The following is an 18,643-nucleotide window of genomic DNA, read 5'->3' on the forward strand; positions in this document are numbered from 1 at the left end:
GTTCTTAGCGCAAAACTTAGCTTAAAACGCGCGAAACTAGCACTGCCAGTCCCCGAGTTTCGGGTTAAGAACCTTGTTCTTAGCGCAAAACTTAGCTTAAAACGCGCGAAACTAGCACTGCCAGTCCCCGAGTTTCGGGTTAAGAACCCTATTCTTAGCGCAAAACTTAGCTAATCTCTTTTTCTTGAACAGCTCACGGCTGACGCTCGGAAGGCCCTCTTTGAGGAGCTCCTATGGGAACACCGGGACCTCGCTGAGGCACATGATAAGTGCCAAGGTAAGTTTCTGTACCACCGGCATCTTCTTACCTGAAATCTTTTTCCTCCTAACATTTATAATTTTTTGCTTAACAGTGATCCCGGAAGCTTCCATTGAGGCTCTCAAGGAGCAGCTCGCTGCCGCCCAACGTACAATCTTTCCTCTCTCCTGTTAGCTTGGTTTTCTTTTCATCTTAACCAGCACAATCTTGTTAACACCTTCTTTTCCGGGTTACAGGGGAGAAGGACCAGCTCATCCGGCGGCATCAGGAGGAGCTGAGCGCCCAAAAGACCAGCTACCAGGAGCTCAAGTCCCAGCTCATCCAGCTGGGGCTTGATCATGCCAAGGCCCTCAAAGCTGCCGAAACTGATGCAGCGGCCAAGATGAATGAAGCTCTTGAAGATGCCGGCAACGCCAACTCGGTGTTGCTAGCTGAGCTGGAGGAGCTGGCCAAAGCCCAGAAGGCTGCCGGGGAGAAAGCTGCGCGGCTGGAGGAGGAGCAGAAGGAGTGCAACTGGCTGGTCCTGCAAACTGACACACTTGCCTACCGTAAGTCCTTTCCTTTTGCACTTTCTGACTACTGCCCACAAGCCTTTTTTCTTCCGATCACATTTTCTTTTCGTTATCTTTCCTTCCGGTTGCCTTTTCGTCCGGATTCCCTTCCTTAGTCTTTTTCTTTCCTTGCACAGGCCTCTTCCCGGACTCTCAGAAGTATGCTGTTAAGAAGGTTGACGAGCGCCGCACTGCCCAGGGCCAAGCGAATCTTGCCGTGCCATGGACCCCCTATGACCATCTGGTCGCGCTGAACGCGCGGGTGTCCCATATGCGCGCCATAGATCGCAACCTGTCTGACATTCCTGATGTAGCTACCCAGCTCTTCAGGACTCTGTGGCCTGGCGAGGCGGTGCCGGATACTTTCTCATTGATCAGCGACCGTCTCAAGGGCGCCGGCAAGAGGATCCGCGAGTGGCAGTGTTCTGCTGCCCGCGCTGGAGCAGACTCTGCCCTCCGCGTTGCTTGCTCCTGGTATCCGGAGCTGAACTTGGATGCCCTCACCGGAGTGCGCGAAGGCGCGGAAACCGATCTGGACCCGATTCTCACCGCTAAGCGGCAGGATCGCGCGTACCACATCGCGGAGTACGCCGATATGCGCACCTTCATCCCTCCCCCTCCTGACGTCCAAGTCTTTCTTGACGAGGAGGAGGATGAAGCCGAGGAGGAGCCTCTGGGCGATGCCGGTGCTGGCGATGCCCCTCCTGAAGCCCCCGCTGCCTGATTATCTACTTGCCTGAAGATTTACCTGTGTCATGCTATTTGGTCCTGCGTGTCTCAAAACAATGTCTTGTTAAATTCCACCCCGGTATGCCGGGGTTTATGATGTAAAACTTTAAGTCCGCTTTTGGTTGTCGTACAACAGTTTATGCCGGTAAGTTATACCGGTAGTTAATTATCTTAAGTTTGCCTTAGCATATTTGCTTCTGGTTTTGCTTTTATCCTGTACTGCAAGGATTTCCAAATTGTTTCCGCATCCAATTCGATGCACACTTGGTTCTTTTGCCTTGGCCCTGCCTGCCTTCTCTGGGCGTTCTTTGGCGTATGAGCACAAGGTTCTTTCACCAAACAAGCATTTTCTTGAATTTAGAAATAACTTCGAAATTTTGCAAAAAACCGGTTTAACCGGGGTTAGTTAAATTTTCCGGATTGTTCTTTACTGCTCTCCCTCTTCGCAGTTCATGTGCTTATCCCCTACCGGTTTATCTTGCTTGCCATGAAGCCGGGTTGCGGACAGCAGCAGAGTCGAAGACTCCGGTAGGATTTAGCACACTACTAAACCGGAAAGAAAAAACGTTCAATAAGCAACCGGTAAACTGAAAAAATAAACAAGTTACATGCAACTTAAGTTGGGGTAGTCCCCGAGATTCATTCAAGGTTCCGACATCTTTTATTCATAGCATGTAAGGTACAAAAAGGAACTTCTTACACCACAACTTCAAGAGTAGAAAGGACGCAACAGAGCTACGTTCCATGGACGCTTGCTCTCCTCTCCGGACCTGTCCGCCTTTCCTTTTTTCCACTCCTGTGCATCGATCAAGTAGTATGCATCATTGTGAAGCACCTTGCTTACAATGAAGGGACCTTCCCATGGTGGTAAGAGCTTATGTCGGCCTTCAGTGCGCTGCACTAGGCGTAGCACCAGATCTCCTTCCCGGAAAACTCTCGGGTTAACCTTCCGGCTATGATAGCGTCTGAGGTTTTGCTGGTAAATGGCTGTTCTTGCCAAAGCCAGCTCTCTTGCTTCTTCTAGCAAGTCCACATCATTTTCTCTGGCCTCTTTGACTTCTTGCTCAGTATAGAGCTGTACCCTTGGTGAATCATGAATGATGTCGGTTGGTATGACTGCTTCTGCTCCATAAACCATGAAGAATGGAGTGTATCCGGTAGACCGGTTTGGAGTTGTTCTTATACTCCACAGCACTGATGGTAGCTCATCGAGCCAACATCCCGGTGATTTTTCCACCGCATCAATGAGTCTTGGTTTGATACCGGAAAGTACCAAAGCGTTCATTCTTTCCACTTGGCCATTGCCTTGCGGGTGTGCCACTGAGCACAAATCCAATCGGATGTTGTTGTCCTCACAGAACCTTTTGAACTCACCTTGAGCAAAGTTGGTTCCATTGTCAGTGATGATGCTGTGCGGGTATCCATACCGCAAAATGACATCTTTTAAGAACTTCACCGCTGTGTGCCCATCACATTTTGCGATAGGTTTCACTTCTAGCCATTTGGTGAATTTATCCACCATAACCAAGATGTGAGTCATGCTACTCCTTGCAGTTTTGAATGGGCCAACCATATCAAGGCACCAAACGGCAAATGGCCATGTTAATGGTATTGTTTTTAAACCGGACGCTGGGTATGATTTTGCTTGGCGTACCTCTGGCACCCGTTGCATTTTCTTACCAAATCCTCAGCGTTTTCCAAAGCAGTGGGCCAATAAAACCCATGCCGGAATACTTTTGCTACCAGCGCCCTTGATGAAGCATGATGCCCACATTCTCCTTGGTGAATCTCCTCAAGCATTTCTTTCCCTTCTTCCGGTTCCACACATCTTTGAAGGACACCGGTAACGCTTCTTTTGTACACCTCACCATTGATGAATGTATATGCTTTGGACCTTCGTTGGATTCTCCTTGATTCATTTTCGTCATCCGGCAAGGTGCCGTTGATCAGGAATTCCTTAATAGGTTTAACCCACGATGGTGTCTCTCGTACCAAAAACACCGGTGCATCTATCTCCATGCTATCTACCAGCATCGTTTCTTCCGGTATGGCTGCAGTAGTCCCCGAGCTTGTGGGAGCAGTCCCCGAGTGTACCGGTGCAGTCCCCGGGTTTCCTTCATCGATATCCATGGGTACTATATGCGATTCCGGGCTTGGTTTGATCGATGGTACTCTTAAGTGAGCTAAAGCTATTCCGGGAGGAATTTCTTGCCTGGATGAGCCCAGCTTGGACAAAGCATCCGCGGCTTCATTTTCTGCGCGCGGCACGTGGTTAAACTCACACCCTTCAAAGAATCCGGCAATCTTTTGCACATGAAACCGGTATGAGGCCATGTTGGCATCTTTTGCATCCCAATCCCCGGAACACTGCTGTACCACAAGATCTGAATCCCCGTAACAAATGATCCGGTGTGCACCGATTTCTTTTGCGACCTTAAGCCCATGGATCAAAGCTTCGTATTCAGCGACGTTGTTTGATGCCCTGAAATGTACTTGCAAAACATACCGAAGATGATCTCCTTTTGGTGAGGTGAGCACCACACCAGCACCCAGACCCCCTTTGAGTTTGGATCCATCAAAGTGCATTTTCCAGTACTCTATCCTCTGTTCTGGCGGTTTGTAATGCATTTCCGCCCAATCGACGAGGAAGTCAGCCAAAGCCTGTGATTTTATGGCATCTCTTCTTTCGTACGCTGGCACATATGGTGATATCTGGATTGCCCACTTTGCAATTCTTCCGCTAGCGTCCTTGTTGCACATGATATCGGAGATTGGTGCTTCACTTACCACCTTCATAGGATGTTCTTCAAAGTAGTGCTTGAGTTTCGTGGCGGCCATGTACACGCCATAAGTCATCTTTTGGAAATGAGGGTAGTTTTGTTTTGAGAGGGAGAGCACCTCGCTCAGGTAGTATACCGGCCTCTGGACGGTTTTTCCTTCCTCTTCTCTTTCAACCACAACCACTACGCTCACAACCCGGTTTGTTGCTGCTATGTATAATAGCATAGGCTCTCTTTCTAGAGGTGAAGCCAGTATAGGTGCTGTGGCCAGCATTGTTTTCAGTTCTTTAAACGCTGCGTCTGCCTGAGGGGTCCAGACGAACGTATCGGATTTTTTCATGAGAGCATAGAGTGGCAGAGCTTTTTCTCCCAACCTGCTTACGAACCGGCTTAGCGATGCCAAGCTTCCGGTAAATTTTTGCACATCTTTCAGTTCTCGTGGGATAGTCATTCTTTCTATTGCCCGGATTTTTACCGGATTGACTTCAATGCCCCGGCTTGACACAAGGAAACCAAGCAACTTGCCGGCAGGGACACCGAAAGTACATTTTGCCGGATTAAGCTTCATCCGGAACCGTCTCAGGTTATCGAATGTTTGCCGGATGTCATCGATTAAGGTGTTCTTTACCTTAGTTTTTATCACAATGTCATCTACATAGACTTGCACATTCTTTCCTATTTGATCGAACAAGCATTTTTGCATACAGCGCTGGTACGTTGCACCAGCGTTGCGCAAACCAAAGGGCATAGTGACATAGCAATAAGCCCCGTGCGGGGTAATGAACGCAGTTTTTATTTGATCTTCCTTTTTTAGGGGAATTTGATGGAAACCGGAATATGCGTCTAGGAAGGACAACAACTCACACCCAGCAGTTGAATCAATCACTTGATCGATCCGTGGCAAAGGAAAAAGGATCTCTTGGGCAAGCCTTGTTTAGGTTGGTGTAGTCGATGCACATGCGCCACACCTTTGGAGCTTTTGCCTCCAGGTTCTCATCTTTCTTCTTTTCGACCATTACCGGATTGGCCAGCCACTCTGTGTGCGTGACCTCCACGATGAATCTGGCAACAAGCAGCTTGGTCACTTCTTCTCCTATGATCTTTCTCCTATCTTCAGCGAACCGGCGCAAGGGTTGCCGCACCGGCTTAGCGTCTTTCCGGACATTTAAAGAGTGCTCAGCCAGCTCCCTCGGAACACCCACCAAATCATCAGTTGACCAGGCAAAGATATTCCGATTCTCACGGAGGAAGCTGACGAGCGCGCTTTCCTATGCTTGATCGAGTCCGGCACCGATGCGAACGGTGCGCTCTGGGTAAGCCGGATCCAGCACAATGTCCTTTGTTTCATTTGTCGGCTTGAATGCCGGTGAGCCCAAGCTTCCACTCATTGCCGCTAAACTCAACTGTGAGGACTGAGCCAGCGCAACCGCGGTTTGCATCCTTCTTTTTTCCTCCGCGATCACCAGCGATTCCGCTAGGTTTGATCCGGCAGATGCAGTTTCCAGTGAGACTTTGTAGTTCCCCACCACAGTCAAGGGTCCACGAGGTGCCGGCATCTTCATCTTGAGGTAAGCGGTATGAGTCGTAGCCATGAAAGCTGCCAACGCTGGTCTTCCCAGCAATGCATGGTAAGGACTGTCTAGGTCCACCACCTCAAACTCAACATTTTCAACCCGGCAATTGTCACTTCCACCAAATGCTACGTCCACCCGAACTTTTCCTACCGGGGCACAGGACAAGCCCGGAACGATTCCGTGGAACGTTGTACGCGTTGGCTGAACCATGTTTTCTGTTATGCCCAGCGTATGCATGGTGTGCTTGTACATGATGTTTATGCTGCTGCCGTTGTCTATCAGCACCTTGCTGAATTTTACTCGAATTTGCGGTCCTTTCATGATTGGGTCCACAACAAGAGCGTATCCACCCGGATTAGGCATGATCTTGGGGTGATCCTTAAATGACCAGGTAATTTCCTGATCTGACCACAGCATGTATTTGGGAACCGCCGGCATCACGGCGTTTACCTCCATGGAGCGGCGATGCACACTTTGCCTGTCTGTCGGCTCAGTGACAAAGACAACACAGCACATATGCGGGCCCTCGTAAACATTCTGGCCTAAAGGTGCCGGTGGAGGTGGTTGATCATCGTTTTGCTCCACCCGATTAACTTGCTGGTACTGCTGCCTATTTGGCTGATGCTGTACCGGTAAAGCGTTTGCTCCGGTGAGTGGTGGCGGTGGTGGTAGTTGTTGCTGACGCAGCATATCTTGTGATGGTGGCAACACTGTTGAGCACCCCTGTGCCTGCGCGTCTTTTACCGCTCCCTTTTGCATCAAGTACTTGGTCCAAGAACAATCCTTCGTCAGGTGGTTTGACGGGTGCTCCGGGTTCGGCGTGTGTCACCGGCAAGGTTGATCCATGGCGGCTTCCATGGTGTATTTTACGGGTTCCTGCCAATTCTTCTTCTGGCCCCAGGGTTTCTTTTCGACCCACTGCTTTTTTGGACCCGCCCATGGCTGCGATCCGGTTTTTTGCCTTTGGCTGCTGCTGGCATCATAATTTTCTTGCACGGCAGCAACGTGCGGTGGAGCGTACCTTCGATCCGGGAAATCTTCCCTTCTCTTGTTGTTCCGGTTGTCCCGGTATTGTTCCTGTCGCTGCTCCGGCTCAGCTTGTACCGCCGGTTGCAATGGGTCTCCCAATGCATAGCTATCCGCCACACGTATCATCTCTGCCAAAGTTGCTGGCATGCTTCTCTGCAGCTTTTGCCACAGCGGTGATCCTCTCCGGCATCCTTGACTGAACCAAGCAATTGCTTGTGCTTCAATCACTCCTTCACACGTGTTTCTTGTTGAGTTCCACCGGGTAAGATAATCTCTGTCTGTCTCTCCGGCACGTTGCTGGCATAAAGCGAGCTGTTGGGGCCGGTTTGGCCTCTTGTAAGTGCTACTGAAGTTGTTCACGAAGGCTTCCTCAAAGTCCAGCCATCCGTTTATGCTTCCTGCCGGCAAGTTGTTAAGCCAAATCCGTGCAGGGCCTACCAGGTAGGACGGTATGATTCTCACCACCCAACGCCGGTTTACTCCACCACCAGCTACATAAACAGCCGTGACATAGTCCGCCAGCCAATCTTCCGGCTTGGTCGTGCCATCATACGTTTTTGTGTCTCGGGGCAGCTGGAAATTGCGTACCGGTGGTTCTTCTCCCATGATCCGTGGGCCAAAACATTTTGGGCCAGGAGGACCCTCAGATTCGATCATTTCGGAAAGATGTACTCTGTCCAGCCTGTGCCTCGCATCCTGGTCTGGCAAACATCTTTCCTCCAGGCGATCCCCCAAGGGGTTCCGGTAGACTCTTGTTCACTCTACTTCAGAATCTCCCTCTCCGTATCTTTCCGGTTCCGCGGCTCTTGCCTGCCGGTACCTTGGTGGTGGCGTTTCCTCATACGCTGCCCTTGCAGCTCGATAATTTTGCCCGGTTTCATATTTACCGGCATGATTGTTTCCGGCATAGCCTCCTTTGGCGTAGCTTCGACCTGCCCCTTGCCTTTTTCTACCGGCATCATGTTGCCCGTCTTGTTGTTTTCCGGCAAGGACCGGATCGTACACAGTCATCTGCTGTGCGTTCATCTCTTTTTCTCTTCTTCTGTCCGGATGGGGGGATGATGCCTGCCCATGGGACTTGCTTCCGGCATTCTTTGTTGAACGCGCGGATTTTGAGGCCGCGGCCTTGTTCAGCTTAGCCAGTTGCTCAGCATTCTGCTGCTCAATAGTTTCTAGGAGCTCTCTAACACGCTCTTGCTGTTTTGCCAAAGCATCTCCGGAAAGCGATTCACATAGCTCTACTGCAGCTTTAGCAGCTTTTATAGTTTTATCCGGGCTACTGTACTTGGGTTTTTCCACGATGCTAACAGATGCAGAGGTACTTTTGCCAGCAAGAACTTCTTTGCGCAAATCCTGATCTAGGTTGCGAGCTTTTAGCCGGTTCTCCGGTATCCTAGCAGCATGAGCGCTAACAGAAGCAAAGCCATGGGCAGCGTTATACTCACGTAGGGTTAGGTTCAGCTCGCGTTGCGCCCGGACGATGTCAGCGCCGTTCGCGAGCAGCTTCTGGCGTTGTGCCTCCAGCTCCGCCTGAGCCGCTGCCGGGTCGATGTTTTGCGCGATGGGTGTTGCCAGCACGTTCATCGCCGCTTGGAGTGGTGTTGCCGGTGGTGCGGAAGATGCTCCTGCAGCGCCAGCGTCGCGCTCTAGCGGTGGCTTGGCCGCACGGGTCGAAGCCGCACGACCATCACCTTCATCCACAGCTTCTTTTCCTGCACCAACCACGCCTGTCATCATTACCTCGACGCTGCCAGCGGCGCGGCCAACACAGAGCCATCTTGGCGGGTCCGGTGCCACCAGCACTGGCGAGAGGCGCTGGCGCACAGGGACGGTGCCGAAGTAGACGCGGTGGCTTCCAAACTCGATGATGCGGCCGTTCTTGGGGAAGATGCCGCCGTTGGCGAAGCAGCCCGCGTTGTCGTTGATGAAGTCCATGGCGTAGATGCGCTGCACGAGCGCGGACATCGTACGCTCGCCGCCGACCTCCAGGATGCCCGCCCGAATGTGAACTCCTGCAAGCGCCGCTTCATGCCCCACGGTGGGCGCCAACTGTTGTCGTGGCGAACGAGCAGATGCCATAGGATGGCTTAGATTGGGGCCGAATGGACGCTAGAGGATTCGGGGGAGGGTTTGCGACTAGATGGGATGAACTTCCGAATGCTTTCCTCAAGAACACAACCAAAGGGCGGTACGCAAGAAGAGAGACAAGAGGAAGAACTCTTCACTAGATCGCTTGCTTCATTGATCTCAACATGGTTACAAGTGCTTGAATACAAGTTCTATCGTCTAATATCCTCTGGGGACACGCGCCTGTAAGAGGCAGTACCCCCTCTCCTTATATAGGGGAGAGGGTGGCTTACAGAACAAGGAACCCTAATGGCATCTTTGACTGGACAAACTACTTTACAAAGCTACTTTAATCACAGATGACGCCGGAGTCTTCTTTAATCAGGGACGCTGACGTCCTCCGGCTTCTTTCAGCATCATCTCTCTCTTTGGCGCCAGGGCTCTGATTAAAGCCGCTTTGCTTAGCTCATCCTTGTCTTCTTGCTCTGAAGAGAATCTTTGACCAGTCCTGCCGACAGGCCCTTCTCTCCGGTATCTTCTTTACCGGGTTCCGGCATACCCCCTTGGGGATACCGGCTTACCTTCACTTAGCCCAAACTCTTATCTTTACTTTCCGGTAAGAATATTAAACCGGTATCTCGATGGCTCAAACCATCCGGTTTGGCATGCCTTTGGCATACCGGGGGTTATCCCCCCAACACAGGTGTTCATGGCAGAGAAGATGCCTCCACCAACAGCCGAGTATCTTAATTGGTCAGGGCAAGATATTGGCTTCACAATAGCGGATCATCCACAGCAAGTTCCTCGACCAGGGCAATCAGCACTAATTTTACCAACAGTAATTGCAGGATTCGACGTATCTCGAGTGTTCATAGACGGCGACAGCAGTTTAAACCTTATGTATGCAGATACATTAAGGAAGATGAACATATCCCTAGCAAATCTAAAACCAACCGACACACGATTCCACGGTATTACACCAGAGAAGCCAAGTTATCCGCTCGGGAAGATTAACCTCGATGTTCAGTTTGGCACCCGAGAGAACTACAGAATAGAGAGGCTGGAATTCGAAGTCGTGGATTTCCCATCACAATACCACGCTTTGTTGGGACGAACAGCATATGCTAGGTTTATGGCGGTACCACATTACACGTACTTGTTATGGAGGATGCCTGGGCCTAAGGGACCAATCACAGTCAAAGGAAGCTTTGCCCTAGCCGATAAGTGTGATAAGGATTTTCATCGACTATCAGAAACTTTCGGGATGCAAGCCGAGTATATGGCGTCAAGGCTTACGACTGACTACGACGTGCTGCCAGACGTCGGAAGGCCAAATAAAGAATCAACTTTCAACACTAAGAAAATTCTAAGGAGGTGCAGATTCACCCGACAGACCCAAAAAAAACGACATCCATCGCAAACGACATGGACCTCGCATAGGAAAGCGTGCTCGTCGAGTTCCTACGTGAGAACTGGAAAATCTTCGCATGATGTCCAGCTGACATGCCAGGAGTACCCAGGGAACTTGCCGAGCACCACCTAAACTTGGATCCATTAGCGAGACCAATCAAACAACCTTTGCGGCACTTTTTCGTAACCAAACCGCAAGGCTATGTCATTTTAAATTGATCGACTAAGAGAAGCTGGTTTTATTAAGGAGCTGCATACAGAGGCCACATGGGTAGCAAATCCAGTGTTGGTGCTGAAGAAAAACACTAAAGTCCTTCGCATGTGTGTCGATTTTACGTGTCTCAATAAACATTGTCCAAAGGATCACTTTCCCCTCCCGAGGATCGATCAAATTATCGACTCCACGGCAGGATGTGAACGTCTTTCCTTCCTGGACGCATATTCTGGTTATAATCGGATCAGATTGAAAGAAGAAGATGAAGTCAAAACAGCGTTCATCACACCTTACGGCGTGTTTTGCTACAGAACAATGCCTTTTGGTTTGAAAAACGCGGGAGCAACATACCAGAGGATGATGCAGAAGTGTTTGGCGACACAGATTGGAAAAAACGTACAAGTATACATCGATGATGTCGTCATAACATCAAAGAAGGGGACGACGCTAATCGAGGATCTGAAGGAAACTTTCGACAACCTCGACAAATTCTGCCTCAAGTTGAACCCGACGAAGTGTTCCTTCAAGCGTCCCAAACAGGAGAACTTCTTGGGTTTTTAGTTTCAGCAAGAGGGATTGAAGCAAATCCCGACAAAATACAAGCTATCGTTACAATGAGGAAGCCAACAAAGTTGAAAAAAATACAGCAGCTAACTGGGCGAGTCGCAGCTTTAAGCAGATTCGTCGCCAGGCTGGGAGAAAAAGCGTTACCGTTTTACGCTTTAATAAAGTAAGGGGAGAAATTCCAGTGGAACGAAGAAGCCGATAGAGCCTTCGAGGAGTTGAAACGCACAATCTCGACACCACCAATCTTGGTGGCACCGAAAGAGAAGGAACCTCTCCTGCTGTACATCGCAGCCACACCTCAGGTGGTTAGCACGGTGCTAGTTGTCGAAAGAGAAGAAGAAGGAAAACTCCATGTAGTGCAAAGGCCAGTATATTTCATTAGTGAAGTTTTATCGCCTTCTAAACAGGGGTACCCGCAGTACCAGAAGCTAGCATATGGAGTGATTACAACAGCAAGAAAGTTGCGCCATTATTTTTTGGCACACCCGATAATAGTGGTCAATGAAGCACATCTTTCAAATATACTGAACAATCCAGAAGCTACAGGGCGTGTCTCCCTTTGGGGAATAGAACTTTCCCCTCGGGACATCACGTATCAAAAAAAAGGCAATCAAGTCGCAATTTCTGCCAGATTTTATTGCAGAATGGATGGAGCTGCAAAACACAGGACCCCCAGATTTGTCGAGAACTTGGACCATGAACTTCGATGGATCCAAGAGAGTAGAAGGAGCTGGCGCAGGAGTGATACTCATATCACCTGAAGGCGACAAATTGAAGTATGTCCTACGGATGACGTTCCCAAACGCATCTAACAATGAAGCAGAATATGAGGCTCTCATACACGGGATGAAGATGGCGAAAGCTTGCGGCGCAACTCGTCTAAAAATCTTTGGCGACTCACAATTGGTAGCTCAGCAGGTTATGAACCAATGTGATGCAGTCAATGACAGTATGATAGCATATAAGGAGGTGTACAACGAGCTTGAGAAGCTGTTTGATGGGTGCGAAGTAAACCACATCAGCATGCTGAGCAATGATGAAGCTGACGTTCTCGCAAACATCGGGTCGCAATGCCTTCCAATCCCGCCAGGTGTATTTTGGGAAGAAATAGCGGAGCGATCCACAAAGTCAAAGAAGGCGCAGAAGAAAACGAAGGAGGAGAAAACTTCGGCGCCCCTCAAAGAAGCTCCAGATGAAGAAGAGGACCAGGAGCTGGTAATGATGGTAGAAGTTCCATGGATGCAAACGTACATATCGTATATCCTAAGGAAAGAAATACCCGACGATCCAGTCGAAGCAAGGCGAGTTATTCGACGATCCAAAGCCTTCACGGTGGTCAAAGGGGAGTTATACAAACGAAGTATTTCGGGCGTCTTTGCAGGTGCGTTACACCCGAAGAAGGAAGAATCATCCTAAAGGACGTGCACGAAGGAATATGTGGTCACCACGCGAGCAGTCGAGCTATTGCCGCCAAAGTTTTTCGGGCAGGATTTACTGGTTGACAGCAATCGAGGATGCAAAAGAGATAGTACGAACCTGCGACGTGTGCCAAAGATTTGCCGCAAAACCGCACTCTCCGGCAGCAGAGCTAATGCCAATACCATTGTCTTGGCCCTTTGCCCAATGGGGACTCGATATGGTTGGAAAATTGCACAAGGCTTCGCCAGGAGGATATGAGTACATGTTGGTTGCTGTCGACAAATTCACCAAGTGGGTAGAAGCGAAGCCAATAAACTCAGCAGATGCAGCGTCGGCAATAAAGTTTGTGAAAGGCCTCATTTTTCGGTTTGGAGTACCTCATAGCATCGTCACAGACAACGGCAGTAACTTTACAGCTAAGGAGTTCAAGGCATACTGCGCAGATGTAGGCATCAAATTGCACTTCGCGTCAGTTGGGCACCCGCAAACCAACGGCCAAGTCGAGAAAGCCAATGGTATCATCTGCAACGGCATTAAAAAGCGCCTGCTAGGACCGCTTGAAAAGGCTCGACATACCTGGCCAGAAGAATTGCCATGTGTTTTATGGAGCATCCGAACAACACCAAATACGGCGACACAAGAAACTCCATTTTTTCTCGTCCACGGAGCCGAGGCGGTACTACCAATTGAAATAGAGCATGAATCCCCAAGAGTGACAGAGTATGACGAGGAAACCTCAAGAAAAGCTCGGGAGGACGATGTAGATGCACTCGATGAAGCTCGAGATGAAGTACTATCACGAGTCACCAAGTACCAGCAGGACCTGAAAAACTACCACAGTCCACGATTGCGGCCAAGATCTTTCCAGGTCGGCGATTTGGTCCTACGGCTCAACCAACAAAGTACTGAAAAGCTCGAGTCACCATGGTTGGGCCCTTACGTCGTCACGGAAGTAATCGACGGAGGAGCATACAGGATGAAGGACAAGAAGACAGGGGTTCCCGAGAAAAATCCCTGGAACGTGGCGCAGCTCAGGCGGTTCTACGCCTAGAGTCAAAATATAATACTCCTCTGTAAAAATACAATGTACTGAAATGCCCGCGAGTTTTCAGACGCACTCTTTTCCTTTTCAGGGCACCGAGTGGGGCTGGAAAGGTTTTTAATGAGGCGGGCTCGCGGTGCTGCAATATAATAAAGATAGTGGAGATATACTTCTTGTTCTTCGACTTGCTCGGGGGCTAAATGCCTTTAAAGTTGCAAAATATACACAATATAGATGAACTAGACTTACGAAAATATTTCGCCTTGGTACAAAAATACCTCACCAAATAGAAAATCAGGGGCTAACACCCATAAATATAGTATACTCGTCAAGATTCTATCGCTTTGGTCCAAAAAACCTCGCAACAAAAATATAGAACGTCGCCACCAAGACACTCGGGGGCTTGAAGATCAAAAATAGAAAAAATATATATATACATAGTTGGCAGCTTTACAAAATAGATCATGTTTACAAATATACAAAGACGCACCAAGGGAGAAAATACAACAAAGGAAAAACCCTCAGCGGATGCCTAGCACATGGTCTATGGTTATTCGTTCATTGGAAGCACGAGTACTATGCTCGGCATAGCTACCCTTCACGAAGAACTCAGCATCCATCCGAAGAAGTTCATCCATCATATCTTCTGCTACAGGAGTCACAAGATCATCAATTTTGCCCATGTTTCTCTTCTTTTTTGACATCTTGGCCAGGCACCTGGAAACAATTTGATTCATGGGCAACTTTGGATAGAAAATCTTTATCATCATCATAGCAAATCTTGCGCCAGCAGAGAGTTGAGCTCGAACGAAGCCATGGATTCGAGGAGCATCTCGAAAATTTTCCATCAAAGCAGGAAGAGTTTCTGGCATCTTGTTGTGTGGGAACATGGTTCCATAAACTAAAAACAAAGTCTTCGTACAGAAGTCGAGGAAATCACGGACCTGAGCCGCGCGATCTTGGAATCTGACAATTCGGCGGGTACGCTTAGGGGTAACCCAAAAGTTAGAACCATGCTGTGCAGCAAGTCTGAGCAGAACATTGGCTCGAGCTTCAACGCGTTGATCTTCGGCAGCAGTATCCAAAAATGAGCCTGGTCCAGCGAAGAAATTGTTAAGGAAGGAAAAATAGCAAGAACAACATCAAGCATGGTCATGTACAGGAAACATACCTGTCATATCCAGGCTGGCGTCAGTCATTAGTTGAAGCATATAATTTTCTCGAGAAAAAGCTTCGGTAGCCTCAGCAACAGCAGCATCCTTTGCGGCCACAGCATCCTGAGCATGTTGAAGAGCAATTTTTTCCCTCTCCGAAGATCTTCGAGACTGTTCCATTAGTACAAGCATTTGCTTTTTCATGTATTGAAGTTGTTGGCGAAGTTCTTGCAAATCTGGCGACAAGTGTTTGCTTGAAGAACCTTCGATAAGGTTGTCATCGACAAGGGTTTTCTTCGAGATGGAAGAAGCAGGCGAAGTATCGGCAGGACAAGGATTGGCGGAGTAGTTATCAAATATCAACTGGAAAAGAAAATTTCAACATCAAATGATCGCGCAAGATAAGAATTCCATTGATCTTCAGGAAATTTACAGGGATATTACAGGAGGAGTTCTTCAAAAGGACTACTACGACTATTGTCGCCAAAGCTACTGTGGCGACAATATCTAAAGAAACAGAAAATAAAGAAAGGAAAAGACAGGGCATTCAACTAGACCTCCGGCTTCGACGAGCTAGGAGTTGAAGTTGGCTTGATTCCAAGATAGGCAAGGATTTTCTTCGTGTTGGGCTTCGCAGCCTTGATCAGTGATCGCCACTTCGTGGTCTCCATCTCTTGTGTGTCGCCCACTTTAGTCCAGTCGATGGTTTGCTGGCTGTCTGCAACTAAGGCGACAGTGCTTTCGATAGCAATCTTCATATTCTCTTGGCGCATCTTCAGTCCAAGATCTTCTGGTGGATTGAAATCCTTGGCAAGAGCAAGGAAAGTAGCGGGTTCCTTTTTCTTCGGGAAGAAGTAAGGGAATAGCCGCGACAATCCTGTTTCGGCCTGTTCAATGCCTTCACGAGTTTCTGTTCCATGAAACTCAAGGACAGAGAGTGCGTCGAGAAGAGGATCGTTGTCGGGATCTTCAAGCTCAAATTCTTGGCGTGTTTTATCTGTCAAGGAAAATATATGTTGGTCGACAAGCAAGTAAAGAAAAGCAAGTCTAAAGAAGACAAAATAGATCGAAAAACTTACTGACAAAGCGCCAATTCTGCGAGTTCAAGCGCTTGAGGATCGCTTTTTCACGAGCAGCCTGCTGGCTTTATGCTCGCTCAAGGAAGTTTCGGCATCATGAAGTCTCTTCTCAAGATCTTCGACACCAGCAGCTTCTGCCTTGGCCTTATCAGCCTCTTCCCTAGCTTTGCCAGCATCAGATTCGGCCTTCTTGCGAGCCGCCTCACTTTGCTCTAATTTCTGAGCAAGCGTGTCGGCAAGTTTGTTGGCCTCCGCAAGTTTTTCTGCCAAAATAGTTAAAAATAGTCAAAATTGCGATAAAACAGGAGCAAGAAGTCATGAACAAAGGCAAGCAGGGAGTCATTACCTTCGGTCTTGCTGGCATACTCGCGGTACCCAATGAATTGGGCACCGATGCGAATAAGTTCTTTGATCATAGGCTGTCAAAGAAGGATAAAGAAAGAGAGTGTCGGTATGGGAAAAAAACACGATGGCACACAGAAGCAAACAGAGAAAATATAGACAATGACAAAAAGAAATTAAGGACTTACATCATCCAAAAGAGGACTCGAGGAGCTACCCAATTGTAGGGTAGGCTCCGTGATTGTTTCAACCCTTGTCCTTTTTGGTGAAGGGACAAGGGGGCTTGCAGGAGGAGTAGGAGCGTCGATGTTTTGTTGAGGAGGCGAAGATTCTTCTCCTTCAACTTGCACCTCGGAAACAACTAGAGTATGCGACGTACTCGTTCGAGCAGTCGCATCAGTAGCTGGCATTTCTTCCTCGTCACCACTACGATTAAACGGCGGCAGCATAAAAAGCAAGATAGACAAAAATCTTCGAGTAGCAAAATAAGGAGAAATAAAAGATGACTTACGAGCTGACGAGGGCTTCAAGGTATGCATCAAAAGCTGCCTTCTGACGTGAAGGAGCAGCTTCTTTGGCTTTGGAGGTGCCGGAATCTTCGACTTCAGCCCTTTTCCTTTTGTTCTTTGGAGAAACAGCAGGAGGAGGAGACTGTGCCGATGTAGTAGCCTCGGAGGCACCTTCCTTTTCAGAAGATCCCGCAGAATTTTGAGAACCTGCGGGTTCATTATGAAAAGAAGGGGCATCTTGGTTGTCATCCGTGACAACAGCTCGTTCTTCGACTTCTCCACCTTCAGGAAGGGGAGGAAGCGAGACAAGATTTGGATGGTTCTATACAAAAACAAGGGGAGGTGTCAATAAAAGAGTTATGTAATGGATGGCAAAACAAGAACAAATCAGTCGACAAAAGTTACCTTGGGAAGCGCATTGGTGGCGCTATATGGTTTTACGCGACAAGAAGAAGGGACAGGATCTTTCTTGCTGAGGGAGGAAATTTTCCGGACAAGTTTCTCTAAGTCCTTGATCGGTAAATCCACCGACAACCGATCCGCATCATTGTCGCCAGCATATTTCCAGAGAGGGTATTTGCGAGCCTGAAGAGGCTGCACTCTGATTCTAAGGAAATATGCCGTGATTTGGATACCTGATAGTTCTTTACCGCGAGTGTTTTGCAACTCGTGGATACGGGTCATCAATGCCTCCGTCGACGTTTTTTTCTTCCTCGGTAGCCTCTGCATCCCAGGAGCGGCGGCGATAGATTTTCTCGGCACCGTCAAAAGGAGGAATATTGTCTTCAGCACATCCATGGTTCTCCTCATGGATGTACAACCACTTCTTGCGCCACCCTTGAACTGAATCAGGGAATTCGACATCGAAATACTCGACATCGGGGTGAACGCAGATAACAACGCCGCCTATGTTATAGGCGACATTGGGAGAGCCATTGCGGCGACAAAAGAAAATGCGCTTCCATAGCGCCCAGTTGGGCTGGACGCCAAGGAAGGCCTCGCAAAGGGTGATGAAAATGGAAATGTGGAGGATAGAATTGGGCGTGAGGTGATGAAGTTGCAGGCCATAAACAAAAAGCAATCCCCGAAGGAAAGGGTGAATGGGGGAAGAAAGGCCGCGGATGAGATGGTCGACAAAACTAACCCGATACTCCATTGGAGGGGTTGGGTAGCTTTCTTCGCTGGGGAAGCACAGCGCCTTGGGCTTCTTGCTAATCCCCAGTTTCTTCAGAAGGTTGATATCTTGGGTCGAGATTTTGGATCTCTCCCACTCGGCGCTTCCTAGATCCACGGAAGCCATCGTCGATTCTGGCGTGCTGTGTCTGGTCAATCTACGCGGTGGCATTAACAATGGCGCAGGAATGCAGCTCGAGGGAAGTTGAGTACAGGAAACTATGGGGCGCAAGATGAGATCTTTTGCAGAGGAGAGCAGGAGAGCGGCGCGAGCGAAAGTGCTCGAGAAAGAAGAAGGGGATCTTATATAGAGGTGCGGCGAAGCGGCGCACCGTTGGATGAAAAAAGTCTGTGGCAGATGATGTACTCGTGGAACAGGGGTAAAAAAGTAATTTCACCCTGATGGAGTTACAGTGCGTGCGCCAGGAAAAGTGGAGAACGTGTGTCCCCCACTTCCACGACGTGTCAATACAATGCGAAAATTGGGCCCGCAAGGCAGCGAGAGGGAGCATCTCGCGATTTCCAGGAATTAAGGTCGTGGCTATCGTCAGCAATGACATCACTTTAGCAAGAAAAAAAATCGACTCAACAGCTTCGTAAAAGTGGCGACGGTAAAAATATTGGAGAGCCTTTGATCAAATACAAGTTTTTGATCAAATGCTCGGGGGCTACTTTGGAAAAATGAAAAATTTGAGAAAGAAAAAATAGAAATGGCGAGAGCCTATGATCAAATACAAGTATTTGC

The sequence above is a fragment of the Lolium perenne genome, chromosome 7 (genome assembly GCF_019359855.2).
Source record: "Lolium perenne isolate Kyuss_39 chromosome 7, Kyuss_2.0, whole genome shotgun sequence".
NCBI lineage: Eukaryota > Viridiplantae > Streptophyta > Magnoliopsida > Poales > Poaceae > Lolium > Lolium perenne.